The following is a 26,282-nucleotide window of genomic DNA, read 5'->3' as shown; positions in this document are numbered from 1 at the left end:
CAGAGGAGGCTCCCCACGATCCCAAGGCACTGCAGGAGTTTTTGGAGAATGCTTCCACCTCGTGGCTCTCTGCAGAAACGACCGTCTGCCAGGTGCCAGGCTGCGCCCATCAGCCCAATTCCAGGCAGGGGCAACTCTGTGCCACCCCATTGCCTGCTCCATCACCCCCACCCGAGCTGAGCTGTGGCACTCGATCCCTTATCCGGGCTTCATTGCTCCAGGAAACCCCCACAACTCGGATTTCCCACCATCGCATCGCAGTTTTGGCTGTTCTTATTGCATAGGGTGGGGGATTAGGGTTAGGGTTAGGATTATCTTTAAGTCAGACGACCCCTCCATTGCGACCCCCGGGTGTCACCTCCTTTTCAGCTCTGCTCCTGCTGCCCGCTAGCGGGTCGACTTGGGAAAACGCCTTCCAAGCTGTCAGAGCATCCCTCCCTATTCGCTGCTCCAGATCCCAACTCTTGCAATCTTGGGCTCCACCAAAGAACAAAACACATTTCCCCAATGGGATCAGCCAATGGAGGTGACTGATTCAGTGTTTGCTGGGGGTGAGCAGGACCCTGCTTTGTTTTGTGACATCAGCAGTGTAAAGTGATTACGTTTCTTGCATTCTGGGCTTTTGTTAAGAAACAAAGCCCATGAAGGCTGCAAATCCCTTCTCCACGCTCCTGATGTGCACAACACAATGTGATTGTTCCTTCTGCTGCCAGCACATGGACCCCAGTGCCACAGCTCTGTGCTATTGCAAGTGTCCAAGTGGGGGACCCTCATGTCAATAAGGGACTCACAGGTGGCAAGGAAAGTGGGTTGCAGGGGAAACCATCCCAGGTGGACCTGAGGAAGCTCAGCAGCTCCACCTGTGCAAGCAGAGCCCTGCAGAGCTATTGGCCTGTTGCACTGACTTAAAGGCTCAGCTATTTCAATGGGCAAGATTCATCTCGCATGGGCTGACACTGAGCAGGTAGGCAGGGTGTGAGGGATTATAACTGGGTTCCTCTTCTAGTGAATAGATCTCACCTGCCCGGATATAGAGCTTGAAAGCAGGGCTTGATCCTGCTGCCCTGGCTGCAGCTCAAAGGAAGAGCTCCACGCAAATGGGAAGGAAGAAGGGAGTGGTGAATTCGGGAAGAGCTTTGTTCCACCCATGCAGGCAATTGGCACAGATGGGTCTACAGGGGGTTAACCAAAGGCCCATGAAGAAACCTGCCAGCTCTGTTCATCATAGCCCCGAAGGAAATTAAATGCCTTGTACCATATGGTGCACAGCATGGGGGTGGCTCTGGGGCAGCATCCATCCCAGTGCGTGGGGCAGGTGCAAGCCGGGGGCTTCCAACCCCAGCAATATCCACTTTCTGCCCAGTATAAAGCACGGTGATGGGGAAGCAGGGGGAAGGCTGACACATGTGCAGCCTAACCCACTGGCAGAGCAGTGGGGAGGCAGAACCAATGGCTGCTTCTCATGCTCAATGAGTCCGTCCACCTCCCCCCCGCATCGAGTCCTTAAGTTGCTGCTTTTAACTGTCTCCGTGTTCAAAGCAAATGTGATGCTCAGCGGGAACAGAAGGCAGCTCCTGCTGGCAGGTGGAAGGCATGGACAGCATGGATTGAGATCCAGGCAGGGCCGGCTGCTGAGAGAGGTACGTCCTTCCGAGGCGGGGATCCGAAAGCAATCACATTTGGGATGCAAACTCAGAGCAGACTTGAATTTTTCCAGCAGGGGGAATATGGAAATCCGGCTCCGTCGAAATGATTCATCCCCTTCCCACCCCTCCCATACAGTCCCCGCCGTTCTCTCCCTCCCGCTGGGTGCCGTCGTGTCTCTGTCTGTGTGTTGGTGTCCCGGTGCTACTCGTGGGGCATTGCGATTTTGGCTGCTGTCGGGCGCTGAGCTGGGATCTCCCCGGTAAGATCCGTCGTTTGGGAGCCGGGTGCTGCCCTGCTCCGTGCTCGGGGTCCCCCTACATGGATGCTGCCCCTCGGTGCTCCCAGAAGGGGGCAGGGAGGGGTGGGCAGGAAGGGAAGTTCTATTCTCTGTCTCCTATTGATGAGTTTTATTCCGTTTCTGAGAGCTGAGTTCGATTTGCCTCTCCTGGGGATCCACTCTCAAAGCACACCCTGATGTGGTGCTGCCTTCATCTGACCCCGTAACGGGGTGCCAGGATAGAGGGGTGGGAAGGGAGGAGACCTGACCCCCCCACCCCAATGCTCCCATGTGGTTGTGTGAGCTGTACTATGTGCTGACCTGGGGTTGTGCTGGGGGATGCCCTCCGTTTAGGTGTGGAGGGGGTTTTGACATGTGTATGGCCCCCGAGCAGTGTGTGGCTGCATCCCTGTAGATACAGAGGGCAGCAGGGATGACACCGGGGTGGCACAGCCCCTTGCTGGAGGGTGAAAGAAAGTAATGAGTTCTCCCCCACTGCTGGCTGGGAAGTACATGGGGCTCACGACCCCCAGACTTACAAACACAGAGCTGCTTTCTCAAGCAGAATTAAAGAGGGGAGAGCCACAGGTGTGCCCCAAGCAGCAGCTGCCTGCTTTATGGAGGAACTTTGTTCTTAATTGTTCAGCACAATCTCAGCTCCGCTCTGCCCCAGCTCAAGGCAGGTTGCTGCAGCCAGGGATGCGCTCAGCCCCGCTGATGTTTCCCACCCTTATGGCCCCGGTGCTGGTGTGGGGTTGCTTTGTAGATGTCTCATAGCTCATTGCCGGGGTCGGTGCCGTCAGGTGGCGCTTGGGAATAGGCGGCAGAGCTGCGGGACGCACTTGTTGCTGATTGATGCGCTGGTATCGAGACCCAAAGCCACGCATCGGCTGCTCTGTAATGTGATGGGAAGGGAGAAGACAAGGGGACAACGTGCAGAGCCGTGCACGGTGCGGAGACGGGGAGATAAGTGTGAAAGCTTTTCGTCTCCTGTACTGGAAAGTGTGATTTTTAAGTATAGACTGTTTCTTCAGCTTTAGACCCGTCTGGCATGTGATTGCAGCCCCGTCACCTCGTGGGCTTTGCTTGCATGAGGTGCTCCGTGCACGTGGTGTAATGTGGAGCTGTGCAGGGTGAGAGCCTTGGCGTGCAACTTGTGATCAGCAGATGCTTGGGGTGCAGAGCAGTGTGCCCCTATAGTCTCTATAAACCTATAGCACCCTGCAGTGCTATAGCAGCCCTACAAACCTATAGGTCAGCCCTATAGCACCCAGCACAGAACCCACAGCTGAATCAGCCCAAACCATCCCAAATCCCACAGAGCTGCTGTACCCATGTGCCACCTCCCTGCACCACAGGGGAAAATCCACTCCAGTGCAAGGGGATGGGGTCAGGTAGAGGAAATGCAGTCGGGACTGTATGTCCACTCTCTGCTTTTAGGGTCAGGGAGGGTTTGCCATCCCCCAGGGCAGTTGCAGCTCTCTAAACCTCAGGTTTAACCTCTGCTGACTTCCAGGCCAGGCTTGCCTAGAGGTCAAAGAGCAGCACTGAAGGTGATAGAGCTTTGGGATGCTGTTAGATGTATAAGGTATGTCTGGAAATCCCAAATGCGGTGGTGTTTTGGGTATCTGAAGCCCAGTGGTGTTCCTGGCAATCCAAAATGCCACGGTATTTTTGCAGCTTTGCTTAAGCGTACGGAAAACAGACAGAAGCTGAGGAAGAAAAGAGCTGCTCTGACAGCAATAAGAGCATCCACAGCAGGGTCTGCATGCAGTTTCATTACGGTAGATCTGATGCAACTTGCACCCAGAGGTAAAAAACCACAAGTGTAATCTCAGCCCTGCTCATAAGGCAGACGGGGCAGTGGGGTCAGGGAGCAACAAGGATCCCCCCAAGTCACCGAGATGCACAGGAGCAGAATCAGCACCTTTCAGTGCATCTGGAGCAATGCAAGCCCCAGACCGTGTTCCTCCAGCTGATCCCATAGGTGCACACAGCCTGTGGCATCACCCTGGAGCCCTGCGGAGAGCGGTGTTAGCAGCAGCAAGGGATCACGTCCCCTGTTAATCAGCATTTAATTAAAGGACATGCTGACATTTGGAAATCAGAAACAATTCTCCTGTGTGGGCTGTCTCTCTCTCTCTGCTGCTCGCCTCTTCTCTGAATCACTCGCTGACATTTTGCCAGATTAGGATGTGACTCTCTCCCTCCCCTCCTTCCTTATAAAAATAAATTGAAAAGGAGATGCACAGCCACCACTGCTCCTAAGGAAGGGGGGGGGGATGGAGGAGCTGGGGCATCCCTGGGGAGCAGCTCCTACTCAGGCTGCCACTATGGCACAGTGGCTCCAGGTGAGGCTATGGGTGCTGAGCAGGGTCACACCCCACCTTGGCTTGCAGCAATACAGCAGCTCCCTAAAGCCATGTAGATCTGGTGAGCTGTGCAGGCACCTCTATGTGCAGCCCACCCTGTGCAACCCCCTATGCTGCTCCTCCTCTCAACCCCAAACTTCTCCCCTTGCATCTCATTGCATTGCAGCAGTACAGCACAGCCCGGTGCTCAGCGAGGTGCCCCCCTGCTCCCACACCTTCTGCTGCTCTTGAAATAGGGCCAGCATTTTTGTTTATCCCTCAGCCCTATGCCAGAGCTGGGAAAATGCAAACAGCAGCGAGGGATGGGGGAGGAGGAGGGATGTGGGGGGGAACCCTCACTGCTTGCTTCCCCTTGGCTGCTCATTTCAACCTTCTTTCAAGCAGAAATTACTCACATTAATCAAGAGTGAGAATGTGTTTGCAGCCCTGCAGATTTGGCAGCGTGGAATCAAATTCCATCAGTAGCAGCAGGAGGATGGGAGCCTGTATCTCTGCTGTGCACAGCCTAATAGAGCCATTGCCAGAGGAAATTGGATCTGAGAACTCCCCTAAATTAATCTACCCTTTAAAAAAAAAATGCCAGGAGATCTACATGACAAATGAGTGTTTGCAATGGGAACTGATGCAAACATCCAGCACATTGCATCCCTGTGATCCCCTTCTGCCTCTCAGAGAGGCAAAGGAGCAGCCCCAGCTGGTGGGTGAGGGTCCCAATGGGTTCTGAGGCCTGAAAGCTGCTGGGACAGGGCAGAGATGCAAGGTGAACACTGTCCTATTTGCAGGCTGGGAGCTGGTTGTGTGCTATGAATGGAAAGGCAGCATCCCTGGAGGAGCAGAGTGGGGTGCACCCAGGCCTGGGTGGTGTTGGGGCCACAGGTCTGGCTCTTCACACCATGATATGAGGCACAATGAGCAGGATGAGGCTTTGTGGCTTTGGTTTTGCACTGCAGGGTTGGGGCGCAGGTGTTGCAGCCCGCTGTGCTTTAATAGAGCTGCTGCTGCTCCAAGGTGATTGCTACTTTATTGGCTTGTTTTTAGCTGTGCAGTTGAGCTGAGAGGAAGATGGATGGGGCTCATCTTGGGTGAGACTTCTGCTTTGCAGCAGGGGCCTGGGCACGGGGCTTTGAAAGCTGCCTTGCAAACAGTGAATCTCCTTGCTGCAAAGCAGGATGTTCACAGGCACCTGCCCAGGGGTGGGCACTCAGTGGGGCAAGTTAAGTGCTGCTGGGGCTCAGCTTTACCTGTTGTTTGGGTTTTCCCCTTTATTTCTTCCATTGGTTGCCTCCATGCCCTATGCATGAAGGCAGAGGGGGCAAAGAGTGCATCCCATGCGTAGCTTCTCTTGGGTGACTCTGCAGAGGGTGTTGTGGGCACTGGGTGTGAATTAGGTGTGTAATCTAAGTGGGTTTGTGTGATTGCATGTGGGCAGGTCGGTGTTTCAGTGAGGGTTTTTGCACCCTGGATAGCAGCACTTCAAGGAGGTTTTCTTGCAGGATCTTTGCTGAGAGCTAAGGAATAGAATCAACAAGGTGCCAGGCTATGGCAAGAAGGGGGAAAATAAAACACCCAGGTGATCTGAGCTGGAAAAGCATGAACTTATTGAAAGAAATGTAGGCTTGGACAGTGTGTGGCAATACTTGGTGGCCCCAGTGCCATGCAGGGAGCAGGGACAACACACGTGTGCAGCACAGCCCAGCACGCAGTGAGCCCACAGGGCTATTGATTGCCTTTACACCATAACCTGACAGAGGCTCTTCTGGGGATGTAATGAAGATGGATGATCCCATCCCCTCACTGCAGCGCTTTGGGGAAGGGTGAAATGATCTGCTGCATCCTGCAGGGATGCTCTGCGCTCCTCCGCACCTCGCACCCATCACTCATCTGATTTCCACCTCTCTCCATGTTTTATTCCTCCTGAGACCTTCCTGGCTCTGCCTTGTGCTGCCCAGCACCTACCAACCCACCTGGAACTGGGAGCAGAGGGTGCAGACCTCATCAATAGGACATGGAGCCTCTCTACAAAGGGTCCCCATGCCCCTATCCCAGGACATGTGAATACCAATCAATGCAGCTGATGGGCACTTTCACTGGGTTGTTTGGGAAGCAGATGCAGTGTTTCTTCCTCCACTGACCAGCAGTTGAGAATCCATCTTTTCAGCAACACCAGGCTTGAGCATCCGTGTGCCAGAAGGCAGTTGTGTATGGCCATAAATGTGATTTAAAGTGGGCCAGGGCTCTAAAAGAAAAGACAAGACAAGGGAAGCTCGTATATTATCAGGTCTTTATTTCTCTTCTAGCTCCTACCCGTTAGAATTTGCATTTTCAGGCAAAAACAACACAGTTGGATATGTTTTTATATAGGAGATGAGGTTCCTCCTGACTCACAGGGCTGCAGGGAGGAGAAAAGATGGCCCATGTGATGATCTCCAGAGCTGCCAGCACCCCGTGCAAAGTAACCAGCTCCTAAAACCATATGGAACCCAATGCATCCTGCTGCTCTCTGTGCTCACATCTACATCCTGCATTGTAGTTCATCCCTGATCCCATGCTGCTGCTGTGCCTCCCAGCCCCAAGGATGGATTGCAGCCTCTCCTTTAGGACTTTGAGTTTATTCCCTTTGGTTCCCTGGGCTCCATCCAGCCAAGTTCCTCGAAGTGAGAAATACAGCCTTGCAGGAGGAATCATCCTGTAGGAAACACGTGGTGCTGTTCCAGCCTCGGGAGTCCCCTTGGATGCTCACAGCTGAACGATCACTCTTTTTCTTGGCTCGAGGAGCTCATTTCCTAAATGGTGCCATCTCCAAGCACAGAGAGCTGGGTGATTTTGAAGAAAACCACTAGGAAATTAGAGCACTGCCAGCACCTGCCTGGGCATGGAAACGTTGCAACCACAGCGATGGATTTCTGAATGCACTTTGCCCACCACCCTGGGGTTGATTTTCCAGGACCATCTCTATAGGGAGCAATGCAGAGGCTGAGGAGTGCAGACACCTCCTCCTCCTGCAGCTCTCAGCTTGAACAACTCAAGCTAACATGTGGCTAAGTTGTGTTCTATGGGCAAAGCAAAGCCCGGCCTGACAGCTCCTGGGATATCAGCTCCACCAGCATCATTTCTTGGCGATAGCTGGCTCACAAAGGGAGAAAGAAATGGAAGCAAATCTTACATGACACGTTTATTTTTGTCGTCTATTTATTAGCTCAGAGCAAAAGTCCTGCTGCTCTGCATTGTGGGGGATTATGCAGATGAGGGACATCAAGACAATTAAAAAAGAAGCCCAAGTGAGCACCGTGTCAGAGCTGAGAAGATGCTGAGAGAGGTGCAGCCACTCCTGACCTGATGCACCCACATCTCACCCTGTGCCAAGCTCTGGCTGCAGGGATCCCACTGAGCAGCTCGTTAACCCCATCAGTTAATGAGCTGCCCAACACATCCCCAGTGCATTGCTTTCAGACAGGTTCCATCTATGCCATGCTCGAGGAGGGATGCTCTGGGTGGACCATATCCTCAGTGCTGAGCTCACCTGCTGCTGAATTCAGTGCTTAAGGAGAATTCAGGTCTCTGGGGTGGCCAGTAGGGCAGAGAGTGGAGAGGTGGCCTTGTTCCCATGCCTGTCCCTATGGGAGGGCAGCCCAGCAGAAGGGGATGATGGTGATGCTTTGAGGTGATGCTCTGCTTGTTGATGGTTGGGCACACACATAGGAGAAGGATCTGTGGGGCACTGTGGGCCTGCAGCCTGCCTACCCCCCCATTGGTATAGCCAGGTTTTATAAGTGCTCAGAGGAACAGATAGCAGAAAAAGCCACTTCCTTGGTGTGTGTGGAGTTGTCAATGAGTGGCACTCAGAGACACTGAGCGATACGGGGAGCAGCCGGGGAACCACGCTTCCATCCGCGCTGCGCTAATTATACTCATTAGGGAAGGAGTGCTGCCTCCGACTTGGAGCCACAGCAGCTATTTTTAATTCCCTGCTGCCAAAAGCTCACCTCAGGGCTCTGGGGCGGATTTTGTCGGCAAGGCATATTTCTCCTCCCAGGTCAGAGGCTCTTTGTGTCTGCCTGGCTGGGAGACGGGGCCAGAGACAAAGCAGGGGGAGGAACACGGAGAGGGCACCGGGCGGCCCCAATGCTGTGTCCCTGCTGTCCCTATCACTGTGTTCCCACAGTCCCCCTCACTGTATCCCCACTGTTCCCATCGCTGTGTCTCTCTATCCCCATCACTGTGTCCCTGCTGTTCCTATCGCAGTATTCCCATTGTCCCCATAACCGTATCCCTGCTGCCCTTATCTCTGTATCCCCGCTGTCCCCATTGCTGTGTCCCCATCCCTGTATCCTCGCTGTCTCCATCACCGTGTCCTCGCTGTCCACACCACTGCATCCCTGCTGTCCTTATCTCTGTATCCCTGCTGTGCCCATCGCATTATCCCCACTGTCCCCATCACCGTATCACCTCTGTCCCCATCACTGTGTCCCTGCTGTCCCCATCACCATATCCCCACTATCCCCATTGTCCCCATCACTTTATCCCCCCTGTCCCCATCTCGGCATCCCCTCCATCCTCATCTCTGCCTTCCCCGTCCCCTTATCTCCACATCCCCACTATCCCCGCGTTGACCACCCGCAATTACCGGGGTGCTGCCGTGCGCTTTGCTCTGCAGCCCGGTGCGGTGCTGGGAACGGAGGGGCCCTTTGCTCTGAGCTCACCCCGTCCCCAGGAAGGGGGGGAGGGAGGGAGGCCGCTGCCCACCGCCCCTCCCGTCAGCGCCACACACAGCCACACGATTCCCGACAATTAGGAGGACACCTATTCAGCACCGCTCCCGTGGCTTTTGTTCCTTCTCTGCTTCGCTCCTCCGACAAAACGCTCTCCCCGAACCTCCCGGCCGCTTTTAAGTTCCTCTCCGTTAATCACCTCCAAACGGAAAAGTCCTGAAATAGAGGAGGAAAAGAGAAGTGAAGCGAAAAGAGTAAGAAAGTAAGGCAGCGTTTTTCTCTTTGTTCCGAGCGTTGCGTGGTGGGGTTGTGAGGGTGAGGGGCAGAAGTGCACCCGGTGCACCCACACCTGCATGCAGCAGGACGTGCATTACCTGCACCGCCTCCTGCTGCCGCCCAGCAGAGCTGCGAAGAGCTTCACCTTCTGCTTCTGTTTGCGGTGTGTGTTGGAAATGTATCTGTGTGTGTGTGTATGTGTGTGTTTGCAAAGGGGTGTAAATATTTACGCTGCAGCCAATAGACGGCACTGGCTTGCAGTGGTGCTGTTCTTGAGGATGAGGTGCTATGAGCCAAAAAGTGAATGGCAGCTCTCTTTGTTTTAGGGCAGAGTTTTTTTGTCTTGCAGGTGGAGTAGGGGTTGGGGGTGGGATTGTGTGTGTGTGTGTGCACAGCACTTTTGCAGTTTGCAGTGCACGTGAAATCCTTGCAAGGAGCAAAGGGAACGATCCGGTTTGCATGGAGAGCAAAGAGCTGATCTATAAGGAAAAAGAGCCGTGTGTCTGTTGTACGAGGGAGAGATCAGAGCTCTGATGGAACAGCACTGGAGAAATCCTTCCTCTGGTTGGGAAGTTGCAGTTCAAACACTGCTGGCATTCGGCAGAGCAGGAGTGAGCTGGGTTTGCTGCGATGAGGTAATCCTGAGCAGAGATAAGGGAAGTGGTGCATGTATTAACCTGAAGGGAGCAGTGATGTCAGCAAGGGGGAAGGAAATCAATGACTGCCAGGTAGGAATAGCCTTGATTTCGGTGCTGTTTGATCCCTGCTGTTATTTCATCCGTGCTTGTTTGCTGAAAGCAAAAGGACAGTGATGGGGTTCTAGGGGGGGGTGACACGGTGTGGAGGAATGGAGTGGTCCCTAATGGTTTGGGTAGGGATTTGCTATGGGTAGTGCATAGACTGTGTGTGTGTGTGTATGTGTGTGCAGTGCCTGTCTGGGCTGCAATAGACCATTAAGGAGAATAAGCATTTTTCTCTGCTGGAAGCACAGGCAAATGGTGAGGAGAGGGGAGGGCTGGGGACCACAGGGAGCTGGAGATCTCCCCTTCTGGTTTCTACCCAGAGCATGATGGCAGTGGGCTGGGTGGGACCAAGGCTGGGGTGGCTCTGGGCAGGGGAGAAGATGTTTGTTATGGGCTCGGGGTACCTCCTCATCATGCTCTGGGTCTGCCCATATGGTTTGTGTCCTCTTGGTTTGGCTGTCTGTTGTCACCTAGGGGGGAGCAGCTGGTGTCCAGCAGGGCGACCAGGGGAGGAAAGGTCTATGAGGTGGAGGAGGGATGCTTTCTCTGTCAGGATTTGTCCTCATGCTAATAGGTGGCACACTGTGTCACGCTGTGTCACGGGTCCCCAGTGAGCTGTCAGCAGAGCATGATAAATCACTGGGAACGGCAAACAACGGCAGACGAACCACAAATACCTCCCGTCTGCATCACCTCCGATGTGACACTCAGTTCTTCACGTGGTGGGAAGATGGGGATGGTCACGCTGAGAAGTGGAGGTGGGGATGTAGCCGAGACCTCCATTGAGGGGAGCTCCTTCCTTGGGTGCCATCACTAAGTGGGGACTCTGAGGACTCAGAGTGAGACCACAGCCACCAAATTGGGCACAAATAGGATACAAAAGGCTGTGTGAGGTCACCATTCCACCTCTCATGCCCGCCCATGGGCAGCCCATCACATTCCCAGCCACATCCCCCAGCTGCAGCTGGTGATAAGAGCAGCACTTTGGGCAAGCTCCGGCTTCTCTCGCTTGTGTCACTGCAATCCCCCAGTGCCAGAAATAGGGGCTGGGGGTGCCCAGCTGTGCTGCAGGGCCCCGTTGGGTGCTGCACCACCACAGGCTGCTGCTGCCTGAGAAAGAGCCCTTCTCATCAGCCCTGTGTGCTCCTGCAACCCCAGACAGACCTTCCCCCCCCCCCCCACCCCAAGATGCTGCAGCGTCTCCTGCCTCGCAGCCCAGACTTAATTACAGCTGGGGCTGCGGGAGCTGAACTGGCTGTGACCAGGAATGTGCTAAAAGGCCCAAGAGGATCTTGTTAGTGAGTGACTTACCTGGATTCCCAAGCTGCATTTGCCCTCCCCTAATAGGCTCTGTGGCAGTTTGTAGGAGCAGGTCTGGGTCATTATCTCATTCCTTCCCTCTCTGCCTCTCTCATCCCTCTGCTTGGAGATAAAGCTGGAGCAAACAGCCACACTGTGTGCGTGGGGCAGAGCTGTACAGCAGGGGTTGTATAGGATCCAGGACACAGCATGGTGGCTTTGGGATCCCAGGGCTCGAAAGGTTCAGGGGGCAGATCCTACAATGCAGCTTCTCGGAGCTGGTTTTGCACCTGAAGCCCATTGGGACAAACTGGATTTGCAAAGTATTCCTCCTGGCTCAGAGCTGAATGCTTCTGTGCAAACATTGCTGCTCCCCAAAGTGGTTGCTGCACTGCTGCTGCAAGCATGGATTTGTTGAGCGTGCCCCCCCAGTGCTGCAGGCAGTTGCTTTTGAGGGCAGCTGGTCGGTGTCTGCTTGCTGAGGGATGCATATAAGCTCAGGTGATGAGAAAACTGATTGAAATCCATAAATAACCCCAATATCACACTGTCCATGGGATGTATGAGTGGCAGATAGCATGCAATGCCACAAATACATCTGAGCCTCCTCTTCCCCACGCAGATGTTTCTATATAAAACCAACAGGTCCAATTGTAACCACTTAGAGGACACAGCAATGCACGCTGAAGGCTGGAAAATGACATTGTTACAATGACAGATATTCTCCAAATACCCAATTCATGATGCTGGGCGCCTTATAAATGTGATTAGTAGATCTAATCTTGCTGTGCTGGAGCCAGTTGTCAAGACAGCTTGAAAATGGATCTCTGCCCAACACTGACTTCAGCTGCTCCCCAAGTTATAATAGTTAAAGTTTAAGAGCTATGTAGGAATTCAGTCCTATACACCCTGCAGGCAAAGTGGGGCTGTGGAGAGGAGTTGGGGGCTTTAGGTGATCCCCAAAAGAAAAGCTGATTGCTCCTTGTTGGTTTGCTATGGGCTCCTATAGGTGAACTTGGATTGTCCCCTCTGTATTCTTGAGCACTGGTCCATCCATTTGTCCATCCATCTGTCCACCCATCCCACTGTTTCATTGCCTAATGCAGCAGGATGGGGCAGCCCCAGCACTGTGCCCATCTCAGCTCTCCCTGCTGGGCTTTTGGGTTCTGGCCCTTTGGGCACTATAATGTGGGCACTGGACAGCCCCGGATGTGATGCCCACATGCAGCTCTGTGTGCTGATGGGATCTGCCAGGCACAAGGATTTCTGCACACCAGCTGGGAATAGGATTTCCAAAAGCTTTCCAGTGCTTGTGGGATGATACACAGGCAGCATCCCTGTGTTCTCCAGGACCAGCAGAACCAGGCTAAGCCCAGAGTGCTCCAAGCTCCATGGGGAGCTTGCAGATCTCTTGCTGAAAGCAGCAAAGTGTTTTTTAAAGCACCACAAGGTGAATCTCTTGAGGTGTTTGATGCCTTTCTGTGGGTATCCTGGGGGACCCCAGGGGGGGATGCAGTGCAATCCAGCAGCACTCACAGCACTTTGCAGGTGCTTTGTATTTAGGGCAGCCCCGATGGGATGAAGGCTGAGAGCCCCCCAACCTGCTCTGAGGGCCCCACCTCCATCCTGCAGCGCCCGGGACAAACAACACAGGGGAGGCTTTGAGCGTATCCAAGATACAGAGGATTTGGGCACCTTGTCAAATGTTCTCATTGTCTGACCCTTGTCCAGACGCCAGTAAAACCCTCTGGGAAATTCCCCCCCTCCACCCAGCTCACCGGCTTTAATTACAGGAGAGGAATGTGAGGTGCAGGGCTCTACTCCCACCACCTCCATGCCATGCCTGTGCCCCACACATCCAGGAAGGGGAATCTATGGGGCAGAGGTTTATGGAAGAGGAGCTGAGATGCCCCCAGGATGAGAAGAGGGGGAGGCAGGTCCCCCCCCCTGTCCCGCTCTGGCAACAGTACCCGAGCAGCAGGACATGAGTAATATCTATCCCACTGGGGGAGTTAGATCAAAGGCACTGAAGTAGATACAAGAGGTTTCTGCTTCACAGACCAGAGAGGCTGCCGTTCAATAGGGCCTTTGTTACCGGCTCTACAGAGCTGGGGATGGAGAAATACCTGACCCCCCTCATCCCCCCCTTACCCCCCCTGTGCGTGGCCCCTCAGTGCACAACCATTCCAAGTATGCGCCCATGCAGTAAGGCTCGGTGGGGCAGTGGGGATGGGGCACTGGGGACAAGCATGAGCCCCCAGAGCTCAGAGTGCTGCGAATGATTCCCTGGGTATGGAGCATCCCTGCGGTGCCTGAGTGCTGCTGGGGGGACCAGGCGATGCCATCCCCATCCCCATGTTCTGTTGGTGTGATGTTGCTCCCTTGGAGAGGATGCTGCGCTGCTGAAGGTGAGGTCAGCTCCAGGGAGGTGTGGGCAGGTTCTGGGTCACCCTGAGGACTGCATGGCTCCTCTGGATCCTGTGGGGTTGTATGGGGCTGGTGGCATTCATAGGGGCATGAGCTCTCAATGATGCAGTAGTGAGGAGAGGAAGATGGAGCTGCAGACACCCAGTGCCACAGCAGAGCTATAGAGCTGTGTCTCAAAGAGATGTTAAGTCTGGCTTGATGGTCATCCCCCCACCTTGCAATGAATGAGGATCTGGGAGGTGTGGGCTGCATCTTCAGTGCACCCCTGGGGGCAGCTCAGTGCTGGGTGAGGGAATGGAGGTGAGTGTGGGGCACTCAGCACCCATGGGTGCTTTTCCCTGCACCACATGGGGCTCAGGACCCTTCTACCTGTGGGATGAGGGGCTGCAAATAGAGCGTGGCCATGTTGTAAGGTATGCATGCAGCTGCCTTTCCTCCTTGGTAGTGGTATATGGGAGTTGAAGGAGGCAAAGACTTGGGCAGTGCCACTTCAGAGCTACCCCTGTGCTTCATTACTTTGGTTTGCAGGTCACTGCTCACTGCTGTCCCAAAGTGCAGCATGCAGAACCTCTCTAGGTGCAGAAACCTTCCCAGTTCCAGATCTACTGGTTGTGTAGTTTTAGAAACATTGGATTTCCCAAGGATTCTGGATAGGGCAACAAGAAAGGGAATTTCCTGGGTTCCACAGCAGAACTGACCTCATCAGCTGCTGGCAATTAGCAGTCATGATAACCAGGGGGCAGGGAGAGAGAATAAAGGCAGGGCCTGTGCATTCTGCAGGTATGATCTATGTGGGTTGGGGGGGGGGGTGATGGTGGAGGAGCTTCTCTTGATGCAGGGCAGCACAGAGGCTTTCCCTAAAGAAGGAATGGAGCCTTGGAGAAGCTGCCAGGTGCAGCACCTTGTCTTGAGCTGCCTTTGGGAACATGCAAGGAGGGATGAGGCTCCTGAAGGCAGCAGGGGAAGGCGCTGCAGGAGGTGGCTCTGCAGCCGGGGCTCTCTGTAGCCCTTTGTCTCCCCGACAAAGACACTTCTGTTTGCTCCCTCCACACCACGCATCCGCCCGCCGTGCTGCCAGGTGAGCCAGCTCCTGTTCCCCCATTCTGCTGTAAGGGCCTCGGGGTCAGGTTTCCCAACCAGCCCCAGGACAGTGTGCAGTTGCACCCCGAGCTCCTGTCTGCAGAAGGGATGAGCCTGCAGGCTGCTGCTCCCCTCTGCAAAGGAGCAGCTGACCCATAGGTGTGTAGCTATGTGCTCCATTGCCAGTGTGACTCGAGGTTTGCATGGTGTATTGGCACCTGAAGAGCAGCCCAGAATGATGTGAGGGGGAACACCCAGTGTTTAGCAAAGGAGGTAAGGTACGGCTATGGCCAGAGCGCTGGCAAAGTGATAATAAACCTTTTCATTTTCTGCTCTTTGGATGTATTGCCCTTGGTTGAGGCTATGTTGTTTTCTAAGCATCGCCTCTGCTGCAAGAGGTGGCTATCCCCATAATTGCTGCTCATATAAGGAGTAGAGAAAGCACTGCTGGGGGCTGGGGTGGGCTCTCCTGCCCCAGTCCATGGGGCAGAGCTTTGCAGCAGTGCTGAGAGCTGCCATAGGGGCTGGCTGTTGGGGGTTCCCATCTTTGTGCAGCTCTGCACTTGGGCAACAGGTTGTGTTCCAACTGATTGTGGGGAGATGGCAGCTTAGACAGAGCCTTACTTAATTATTAGCTGTTGTTTTTTTTCCTTTTTTACCCCTCTTTTTCCTTTCTCTTTCCCCAAAGACTGCTGGCTTATCCTCGGTAAGCCCTCTGCTGTGGTCTATGGCTTTTTATTCCTATGTGATTGCTTTTCCTAACTCATGTAGGGCGAAAAGCCATGGGCTACTCAGGGGAGGGACTCCACCTTCCAGGCACCTCCGCAAACCACATGGATTCCTGATCCCTTTTTAATCACCCATATTTATTTGGTAACAAATACCGAGTGAAAGGGGGCATTGAAGCCTTGCGGGGCCTTAGCAAGATGGATGGGGCAGGGGGTGGTGAGCAGAGGGGCAGACAAAGGGGATGGGGATGGTGGGGGGCACGGCCTTTCAGGCGCCTCCATCCCCATTCAGTGCTGAAAGGGCACATGGTGGAGGGAGCAGCTTTTCTTTGCAGTGAGCTTTTCTCACGCGGTTCAAAGCATCCCCACCTGCAGGTCCTGGGGAACAAAAGTGGCAGGAGAAAAGCTGGGGGCATTTCCAAAGGGACGATGGGCACGGCAGCCAGGTGATGGCAGGAGGCCTTTCTCTGCTATAGTCTGATAAGGTTTGCAGGTGGGTTGAGAAAAGCTCTGACACCTCCATCCCATCTGCATAGTGCCCTGCTGGGGAGGCTGCAGAGCTTGGAGGTAAATGGGTTGTGCTGTGCTGCACCTGAGGGTGTCAAGCTAAGCATGTGAGAAAGGCAGAACTTAGCAAAGCTGAGAGGAGGGTGATGCTACCAAGGTCCCCACCAGCTCCCCATGCAGGAAGAGAGGGATTTGGGGTTCTTTGGTTGTGTTCTTTCCCCCTCCTTTCCCCCCTCCCCTCCCTACCTTGACTTCCTGAGCTTTGAGTCATTAGGTGTCAGGCTTTCAAGTTGAGTTCACCAGCTTGGAATGCATCTCTTAAAAAATAATAGTCATTGATTTAAGAAATGAAAGCTGAGATTCGCTGTAATCCCAATGACTCAAGGAGGTGTGGAAGGAAGGGAATCATGCAATCCCATGAGCTCCGACAATGGGAAGCATGAGAGCTGGCACGGCTGTGCCACATAAATCATCAAAACTAAACACCATCAGTCAAAAAAATGAAAGGAATTAAGCCAACCTCGCCGGGCTGTTTTAATTATTTTTTAATGAGGATTTGCTCATTCAGAAAATTCACCCATCACAATGGCTGCCATTCATACCAAGGAGGGCTGCACCCTGGGTTGGATGTGCACAACCTTGTGTGTGTGCCCAGGGTGGGAGCTGGGGGTGCTGCCCCAACAGAGGGAATAGCAAAGAGCAGTGAACTTGGGAACATCCTTTTCATTGCAACTCTGTGTTGGGCTGGGGAAATAGTGAGGAAATTCCACTTTATGCAGAGCATCTTTTGCAGGTGTTGAGTCCCCTGTGTTGGGGCTTTGCTCCATGGACACAGAGCATTGATTTTCCTTTTAGCAAGGCTGGCATTAAGCAGGGGGAGAAACAGAGGGAGTGTGAGCAGCCCTGTGCTGTGTCTTGGGGGGCTGCAGGAGTGTGTGTTTGGTGGGGGGAGGTTGCAATGGTGCTTCTCAGGGCATGCGATGCTCAGCAGCTGGGGCTGTGGTGATTGCCTGCCAAATCTCCATCTTCCTTGCCCTTGTTTGTGCAGATCCAGTGCACAAAGGCTTAAGCAGCAAGGTTTGGCTTCTGCTTTTCCATCTGTTTGATCCTCTGAGGGACATCTGAGCAGGGCATGCAGGAGGTGGAGGGTGAGGGGGGGGGACGTGCTTGGGACAAGTGTTTCTCTGCAAACTGTGCTGTGCAAAAAGCTTTGGCAGGGAGTCCTGGCTGGGGTCCATCATGCAGAGGAGACACTGCCAATACCAGGTGAGCTCTCAGCTCAACCACAGCGTGGCCTCTATGTCCCCAGTGAGCGCCACATCCCAGCTGGCTGCAGCAGTCCCATAGGGTCAGGGCTCTCATTTGGGTCTATGAGAATCCCAGCTCAGAGCCTCCCTTGGCTGTGTGGGTGGACTCCAGGGAGCACCGAGCAGCAAAGCAAAGCCCCTCTGCTGCCGTGCTTATAAAACATTCATGGCATTAAATAGATCGGGAGGGCAGGTTGGTGCTCTCAAAGCATCTCAGACAACGTGGGTATGCACCTCTTTCTCCAAAGGTGCTGAGCAAAATTCCATTCCCTGTTCTAGAGATAAGGGCTGGGCCTTCCTGAGCTCCCAGGAGCGAGCATGCAAAGCAGGACACGTTGCTAATTACACATAATAATCACTGCTTAGAGTGAAGCATCCGCTGTCCTCTCTGGGCAAGGTTGGGGCTTGTTCTGTGCTGCCCTGCGGGGAGGAATGACTGCAGCTGTGTAGAGATGCAGTGTCACCCTGGCTGTCCCTCCTTGTGTCACCAGCCCTAAGTTTGACTCCAGACATGGCAGAGCCACCCAGCTCTTAATGCTCTCAGTGCTGTGCTGGGAGAGCAGCACAAACAGCAGCAGCTTCACCCTGAGCTGCCCAGCTCTGCGGATGCCAATCCTGAGAGGTAACCAAGAGGAGTGCCAACGATGAATGCTTTAATTACAGCCAGATGATAACAAACCCAAAAGCTATTGTTTGGTAATTGAGAGCTGTGATGCATCCAAGCTCATGGATGTCCCATAGAGGATGATACTCAGCGTGAAGCAAGGGGTTGAGGAGCCTGGGTGTGCACTGCTAGGAGCAGGGCCAGCACACCTCTGAGCATGCCACAACCCATAGCTCTTGGCAGAGTGCTGCTTTTTGCATGGGCATGCATGGCTCTTTGAGTTGCTGCACCACAGCTTGACCCTTGTCTGTCTGCAGGTAGCATTGCTTTGCTTTTAGGAAGCCTTGCTTTGCTGGCAGGCAATGGAGGGGGGGGTGTTGTCTCATGAGTGTTTCCCAAACGAGACAAAAAGAAGTGGATCCTCGCCTTGCTGGGAATTATTTATCCAGCTCTTCTCTAGGTTGGGAATTATAGATGTGCCATGGGGGCACCTTCCTCCTCCTGGCTGCTGGAAATGGATTATTTAGTAACTGTGAGGCCACCGGTGCTGAGTCAGCCCGCAGCTAATGAACACCCCGGCTGCCCATTTGGAATTTATTGCACCTATTAATTACAACCATTAGCTGCAGCCAGTGAAATTTTTATAATGAGGGCCCTTGCGACTTTGCCTTCCTAGCAGCAAATTAACTGTGTGGGGGGAAGAATCAATGGGATCAGCATACTTTACAGAAGCGATGTTTTAATTAGCGCTTCTCTGCAAACATGCCAAGCAACAGCCTGGCCGTTCATTATCTCTCCTTAAAGGGATAGAGCTTCTTTTCTGGCCGGCTTCATCCCTTGGTTGGGTTTCCAATGCTCTGCCGCTCATTAGAGAGGCTGCTTTGAAGTTGGCTTTGTCTTAGGTTGGGCTGTGAGCAGCGTGATGCCCAGTTAGTGGAAAGGGGGGTGAAAGCAATGCTAGGAAATGATGGCTTGGAAATAAGGACCGATTGGGTGGATGCTGTGGCTGCAATGAGAGGGGGAAGGGTTTCGTGTGGTGCTGTGATGCTCAGAGCAGCTGTGGGGTTGTGACCCACAAAGCTCTTTGAAACCCCTGTGTTCCCCATAGCATCCATCACACCCAGAGGTGCAGCGCCCAGCTGCAATGAGAAGAGAACCAGAATGAAATAGCTGGGAACTTCTCTACTTTTCATTACAAATGACTGAATTCTGTTCAGTCCCTCCAAATAAAATACAAAACAAAAAGCAACAAAACCCCAAACTCAAAACGAAATCCAATAAAAGAGACCCATTTCCATTGCAAATGATCCCATTTCCCAGGGGAAAAAAAAAAACAACCCGGAGTTTCAAATGCAAAACTTAACGTTGTTTTCTTTCCAACCCAAAGCTCATTCGATTGCAGTTCTCCCACAAATAAAGGCTGCAAAGCGATGCAAAGCAATGCAATGCAAAGCAAAGCTGGGGTGGGGCTGGAAAGCAACACTGGGGTGAGATGCTGATGCTCTCCCTTGTGTACACGCTGTGCACCCTCATCACAACCCCTACATGGGGAGGACGAGCAGAGATTTCCGTGCACTGTGAGCATTGAGTGGATGCAAAGTAAAGCCCAGCCTGGTAATTGCAAGGCTAAGGGATAGGCTCTGTCCAGCTGCTTTGCAAAGACATTTTTTAGGGCTGGAGGAAAGTGACATTATTAAAGTGAGCATGCTGATTCCAGACAGCTCCCAATTCATCACCGTGACAGTGACAAACACGGCCTGGGGTTATGCAGTTGACTAAAGAGAATTCTCGAGCTTTACATTTTTAATGCTCCTCACATTTTCTCTGCTGCAGAGGAGTTTTATCCAAAGGATCTTCTGCCTTGAATAGAAAGGGCAGCGTGGGGCTGTGAAGCAAGCCCAGCCCTTGCAAATCAAGCAGGGTTTCTGTCATCGCTACCCAAGCTGGTTCATTTATTGTTTTAATTATTCCTTGCTCCTTCAGGATCCTTTTTCCACCTTTTCAAGTAGAACAGGAGCTCCGGCCTCAGCTGGGCTGCTTCTATTCTCTAGGGCTCATTCATCATTGTCTGCTGCCTGAATGGGAGGCAGAGGGTCAGCCTGAAAAGCCTCAACGTTACAAACTCCTCCGGATCTGTCAATGGGTCCCTTCTGGTTGTGGGGGTCCTGGCAACTGGACCCCCCAGATGCTTTGTGTCTGCAGTGTGGGGACATGGGTGGCACAGAGATGTGGGTGGTACTGGGATGTGGGTGGGATGGGGGTATGGGTGGCACTGGGGTATGGGTAGAACTGAGATGCAGTGGCATGGGACAGTGAGGGTGGGCACAAGGGGACTAAGCACATCCTGCACAGACCCATTCACCTGATGAAGAACAGATTGTTGGACATAAAGATGTCATGGTGTGGAGCGTGGTGTAAGCCATGCATGGATCTGGTGGTGTGTGGGGGTCTGGATTGAGCACCCCAAGCCATAGGTTCTACCATCCCCATGGCCCTCAGCTCCAGCCCTTCCCTCCCAGATCCCATTCTTGGGCTCCTAACAAAAAGCAACAGCACAAAGAGAGGCTCAGGGACCCACCGCTACTCTGAGAGGCATTCAGAGCCAGAGAGAGACTCATTAAAGAGCCTGTTGTTGTTATTTGTGAGCTCCAGAGGTAGCAATATTTCATATGGGGGCTGCTCAGCAGGTACCTGGATGGTTGGCAACAGCTGGGGAGGGGACAGTGAAAGAAGCAGGTTTTGCTCCTTGCTCGTTCCTTGCTGGGCTGTGGGTCTGGATGCAAAAGTATTTCATACACTGAGATTCCCATGTGGCTCTTTGATAACTTGGTGCCCTTTTAATAGATGGGATAAACTGAGGCCCTGTGCGTTACCTTGTCTGTGTGGGGCTGGAGGGTGATGTGGGGCAGGCATAGGGCTGGTCACCTGCAAGCTGTGCAAGTGCTACGGTTTAAAGCAGAGAGAAGAGAAAGGTTTTGCTGCAGATAGCATTTCTGCCAGTTTGGTGGTGTTTTATTTCTTAAGGAAAGCAGCCTTTCATTTGCATAACCACGTTTTGCAGCTGTTGGCTCATCATTAGGGCTGTGCTTTGGGGCATCATCTTTGCTGCAAATGGACACTGAGTGAGGGGACAAAGCTCTCAGCTGTGCCCCATTGTGTTGTGCTTGTGGTGTTGTGCTGCCAGGGGGGTCCCAGGTTTCTTATCTCTGGGGGGGCTACAAACCAGCACTGCAAGCTGTCCTCACATCTGTCCCAATTGCCCCCAGATCTATATGGGAGCTGAGGGTGGCTTTCATCCCACTGTTTTTCATTGGGTGTGGGGTAGAGAGATGTGTCAGTGGGAGGTTTTCCATTTTGGGGATATCTGCTCATGCTGTCAGAGCTGCCCTGATTTCTCTCCCTCTCCTTGTCCCCATTCAGGTCCCATTGGGTGCTCCAGGTGATGCCCCAGTTCACTTTCGCTTGCTTCTGTGGGCTGCATGGCTTCTGCAAGATGAAGAGGAAGAAGGAGGAAACCTGCACAGAGCAGGAGACGGCGGTGTGAGCAGCAGGGACAGGAGTGGGACATCAGAGCTGCTGGGGGGCATTGGCTGTCCCCTCCCCTGTCACCTCTGCAGGGATCCCTGTGCTGTGGAGGTGGGATGGGGCAAAGGGGTGTCAAGGGGCTCAGCGTGGGGCTGTGAGCTCCATCTGCCCTAATGCACTCAGCCTGCAGCTCTGCTCATTTTCTCTCTGCAGACATCTGCCTGGCCAGGAGGGAGCTGAAGCATGAGAATGTCCAAACTTGGAGGCACCAGTCGGCGTTGCAGACATTATTGGGGTGCTACAGCCATCCTGCCACATGCACTGAGCCCTCTGCACCCCAACAGCAGGGGACATAGTGGTGGTGGTATTTGTGCAGGGCATCTCAGCAAGAGCTGGTTCATTATTGACACAAAGGCCAACAGTCCCCAGCTCAAGTCTTTAGGGGTTCTCTGCAGGGACATTTTTGGCACAACTGTGTCTTCCAGAGCAGAAATCCTTGAACTCTTCCACCTGCTGTTTCCCTTCTCTATATGGAGAATCCAATCATGGGGGGCTGAAAGTGATACCCACGGGTGCCAGGTAGGAAATGCTCACCCTGAGGGCTGCTCCTGCTCCCACTGTCTTCACCTGGCACTGTGTGGCTGTTCCTGAGGTCCCCTGGGTCCCCATTTCCCCTCCACTCTCTCTGTGCATCCTTCCTACCTATGGTTAAAGCCATACAGGAGCTCCCCATATTCTGTGCCTTTCGGGGGGTGTCCCATAGATGTCCTCCCCAGTCAAGGGGGGGGTTCCCACAGATGTGGGGACATTGCTGGGGTCTCAGTGTTGTGCTCACATCCCTGACCCCATTTGCACCCAAACTTTAAGATCTCCTTTCAGGCACTGAAGCCTTGGTGCTGCCATGACCAGGAATTGAGAAAAGCAGGAGGGATGACCCATAGGGAAGGGCAAATACTTGGACAGCAAGTCTCTGGAGCAGGGGCCATAGACTAGAGCAGCCTGACACCCCCTTGGAGCTCTGAAGGAGGAGGGTGAGCACACTTGGAGAGCAATTCCAACCTCCCCATTGTTAACCAGTTCCACCTTCCCAGTGCTCTCTGACTGCATTTGCACATGACAAACAGAGCTGTAGCCACCAGTGACAGCTCTCCTTTGGAGATATGTTGGCTCAGGCAACACCCAGATCTAATACAGCCGGTAATTTATTTTCTCATCTGAAAGATTTAGGACAAAAAGCAGCCAGAAGTGCCAAGAACAGAAGGTGCAGCTGAGGAGCTCTAAATCCTCTCTGCTCTATGCCTGTGGTCTGGGCTGCGGTGGGAAGCAGCGGATGGATGTGGGCTATGGGATGGCAGCAATGCCTGGTCCTTGTGCACCTACCCCATGGGGGTATTTTGCTTCTCCCTTCTCTGAGCTCAGGTGATGTGAACTGGCTGGTGCCCTGCTGGGTGTTTCCCTGCTGTTTGGGCAGCATATTGGCCAGGTTTCCCTGTCCTTCATCACTGTGGAGCTCAGCTGATTTCAGCACAGATCAGTGGGAAATGCTGTGGTTAATGCAGGCTGTAATGTGTCCTCTGGGAGCTTTGAGGCTGCAGCAGCCTTTTACTTTACAGTGCACACAGAGGCACCCAGGGAAGCTGAAGCCACCGAGCTTAATGCTGATGCACCCACGTTTGGGCTCAGCTGTTCGTGCCCCACCTGGGGGCACACAATTGGTTTCCCCTAGTGAAGATGTGGGGTGATAACCCCACTCAGGGCTGTTGTAGCAGCAGGGTGAGATACAGAGAGATGATGGGCAGCTTTGCTCAGTCAGGCTTTACAGAGGCTCAGATATTGCTGTGGATTGAGGATGGGGGAGGAGGGGGGAAGATGGCCCAGTTCATTAGTGCATAACCCTCCCTGCTAAACCTCTTTGACTGCAGATCCATCACAGTTTGGCAGCAAAGGATGTGCAGCTAACAGCTGCTCCGAGGCTCTGTGTCAAGCTGGATGCACAGAGAGCAGCCCTGCAAAAGTGTTTGTGTATGGAGGGGGTGCTATGGGGGCTCCTGGGTGCTAAGAGATGAGCTGAGGGCTCTGCTGGAAACACTGCACTCATGCTATGCACTTACTGCATATGATGCACGCCCATGCACACGGTGCACACACTATGCACACACTACTCATGCCATGCACACCACGGTTGCACACTGGCAGCTCTGTGCTTGCTCAGGCTGTCCCTGTATCTCCAGTCCTATCTCCTACAATGAATGTAGGATGTAGAAGCAAGACAGGCAGATGCTCACCCGCACCCATTACATGTGCATGTGAAAACACAATAAATTAACCAGGTGCAGCCTGAATGCTCAAAAACCCGAGCTACAGTTATTTTTCAAGTGAACTTTCCACCTCCCTGCATGGATGGAGCTCTCAGAGCAAAACAATATGTTTTCCACCATGGCTCCGAGCAAAATGGTTTGCTCCTGCATTGACCTCTATTGTGCTCATAAACGGCTCGTGGTGCTTTTTGATTCCCCCATCATCACGCCTTGACCTCCAGATTGATGCTGAAGGTCCTTTCAGCTGCATATTGTTTCCCACCTCTCTCTGTAGCCAACCTGCCAGGTTGCTGCACACCTCCCAAAGCAAAGTTGTGGGGCTTTTTCTTTCTCCCCTCCTCTTTATTTTTCCCTCCCCACTGGCAGCGTTTTAACAAGGCTGGGATGCTTCTAAGACTGTGAGGGCTGGGAGCTGACAGCTCTTGTCAGTGGAGAAACGCTTTCCCTGCCTCTCTTTCTCTCTCTCCCCCACATTTTGCACAACCCCAGGCCTTTTTATAAGCTGGGATTTTGCTTCTTGTTCAGGATTTCCTCTTGCTCTCCCAAGTGACAGACACACACACACGCTGCTTTTGCTTCTCCCTTCCAATAATGCCTGCACCACAATAGCTACATCCTACCCACATTGGAGGCAGTGCACACTCAGGGTGTCCCTCCAATGCTTCCCAAGCACTTTCTTTCCCATCTGATCCTGAAGCTGAGGCTGCCAAATCCCCCATGCATTGGCTGCTGAGTGTTGAGCAGCTCCCAGTCACCTTCATGCAAAGGGTGTGAAGTGCAAGGTGTAAATAGTGCTTTCCATTGCACATTGCCTCTTGTGCACCACTGGGCTCTGTGCACATTGCATGACATCCATGCTGTGGCTTTGCAGGCTTATTCCTTTTTATTCTTTTCACTGTTGTTCCTTCAGAAGAGAAGAGCAGCACTCCTGAAAAATGCATTTCTTCCCACCAGCAATAATCCTCCTTTAATCCTATTACACCAAGGAAAGCATCCAAGAGGGGGTGGGTGCAGGAGGAGGGTCCCCATTGCACTCAGACATTGGGGATGGACGGACCATAGCTCAGCCCCTTCCAATGAACCCAAACAGTGCTTCCATGGCACCTCCTGGTGCAGAGAGGTGTAAAAGCCGCAGCTTCAAGTCTTGTAACACATTCTTAAAGGTTTTATGAGAGAGGGGGGAAAAGAGTAGAGAGAAAACCCCATTCCTGAGTGCATCTTTGTGGTGTTTTATGTCAGATCCTATACAATTCCATGACTCCCACCCCCTAATAAACCTGCACTGATCGCTGCAGTTACTGCACTCACATGGATGCACAGAGCTCTGTGGTGTCTATGGAGGATCAAAGCATTCAACCTCTTTTTATTGTCCTTCCCTTTCATCCCACTGCCTGGATTTCATCACGAAGGGACCTACCCAGACTTGTTCCTCAGGAGTCTCCCAGCCTCAGTAGCCATAGAAACCAGCTATTTTTAGTCTGTTTTCGTGATGCCACTCAATGACTTTTCTCGACTTTGGGGAGACAGGAGACCAGGTCAGCCCTGTGAATGGCAAATGCAAAGCTGTGCATCCCTTTGAGAAGATAAACGTGGCATTTGCAAACAAAAGCACCTATCAACGCACAGAGCAGGTCCGTTCTTAATGTATTTCCTATCTGGACAAATTATTTATGCACATTTCTAGAGTATGGATTTTATCAACCTTTGGAGATCAGGGTTTTTGCTATATGACAAACCTTGTACTTCCCAGAGCTGGTTTTCAGCCCTCTTCATATAAATGAACAGAGTTTTGGAACCCGACTGCCTGGCAGTGATGCATGGGATGCAATGGGCAAAGCCCCTCCAAGCAGAGATGGGGACTGTTCCCACACAGAGCACACCAGGAGCTGGAAATACACACATCCCAATGTTGTATTCTGCTCTGATGGGTCTGAATGACAGCACTGTACTGTGAATTCTAGATGCATATCATGACTGTGGTTTGCATTGATGGACTGGTCTGTTGGTCAGATCTGTTCTATTCTATTCCATTCCATTCTATTCTATTCTATTCTATTCTATTCTATTCTATTCTATTCTATTCTATTCTATTCTATTCTATTCTATTCTACTTTATTCCATTCCATTCCATTCCATTCCACCCATTTCCATCCCATCCCATCCATCCCATCCCATCCCATCCCTTCTCATCCTATCCCATCCCAACCCATCTCATCTCATCCCATCCCATCCCATTCATTTCCATCCCATCTCATCCATTTCCATCTCATCCCTTCTCATACCATTCCTTCCCATCCCATCCATTTTCATCTCCTCATCCCATTCATTTCCATCCCATCCCATCCCATTCATTTCCATCCCATCCCATCCCATCTCATCCATTTCCATCTCATCCCATTCCTTCCCATCCCAACCCATTCATTTCCATCCCATCCCACACTGGTTACTGTTGACTTTTGCTCC

The 26,282-nt window shown here is 52.8% G+C and overlaps 2 long non-coding RNA genes across 3 annotated transcripts; one reads left to right on the top strand and one right to left on the bottom strand.

Moving 5' to 3' along the window:
- Positions 1–1,052: 1,052 nt before the first annotated feature.
- On the top strand, positions 1,053–25,614 carry LOC107324740. Of its 2 annotated transcripts, XR_001559547.2 has the most exons (4): positions 1,053–1,640; positions 1,718–1,906; positions 21,397–21,612; positions 21,715–25,614. It is a non-coding gene; the product is annotated as an uncharacterized LOC107324740 (long non-coding RNA). The 2 variants fall into 2 exon arrangements; XR_004309660.1 differs by lacking the exon at positions 1,718–1,906 and having other exon boundaries at positions 1,352–1,640.
- LOC107324741 lies at positions 9,075–9,940 on the bottom strand. The gene is made up of 2 exons (XR_001559548.2): positions 9,380–9,940; positions 9,075–9,221 (listed from the first exon to the last, which is right to left on the bottom strand). It is a non-coding gene; the product is annotated as an uncharacterized LOC107324741 (long non-coding RNA).
- Positions 25,615–26,282: the final 668 nt, after the last annotated feature.

This window comes from Coturnix japonica, chromosome 26 (genome assembly GCF_001577835.2).
Source record: "Coturnix japonica isolate 7356 chromosome 26, Coturnix japonica 2.1, whole genome shotgun sequence".
Lineage (NCBI taxonomy): Eukaryota > Metazoa > Chordata > Aves > Galliformes > Phasianidae > Coturnix > Coturnix japonica.
The sequence above is the reverse complement of the archived record's forward strand: the minus strand, read 5'-3'. Positions and strand labels throughout refer to the sequence as shown.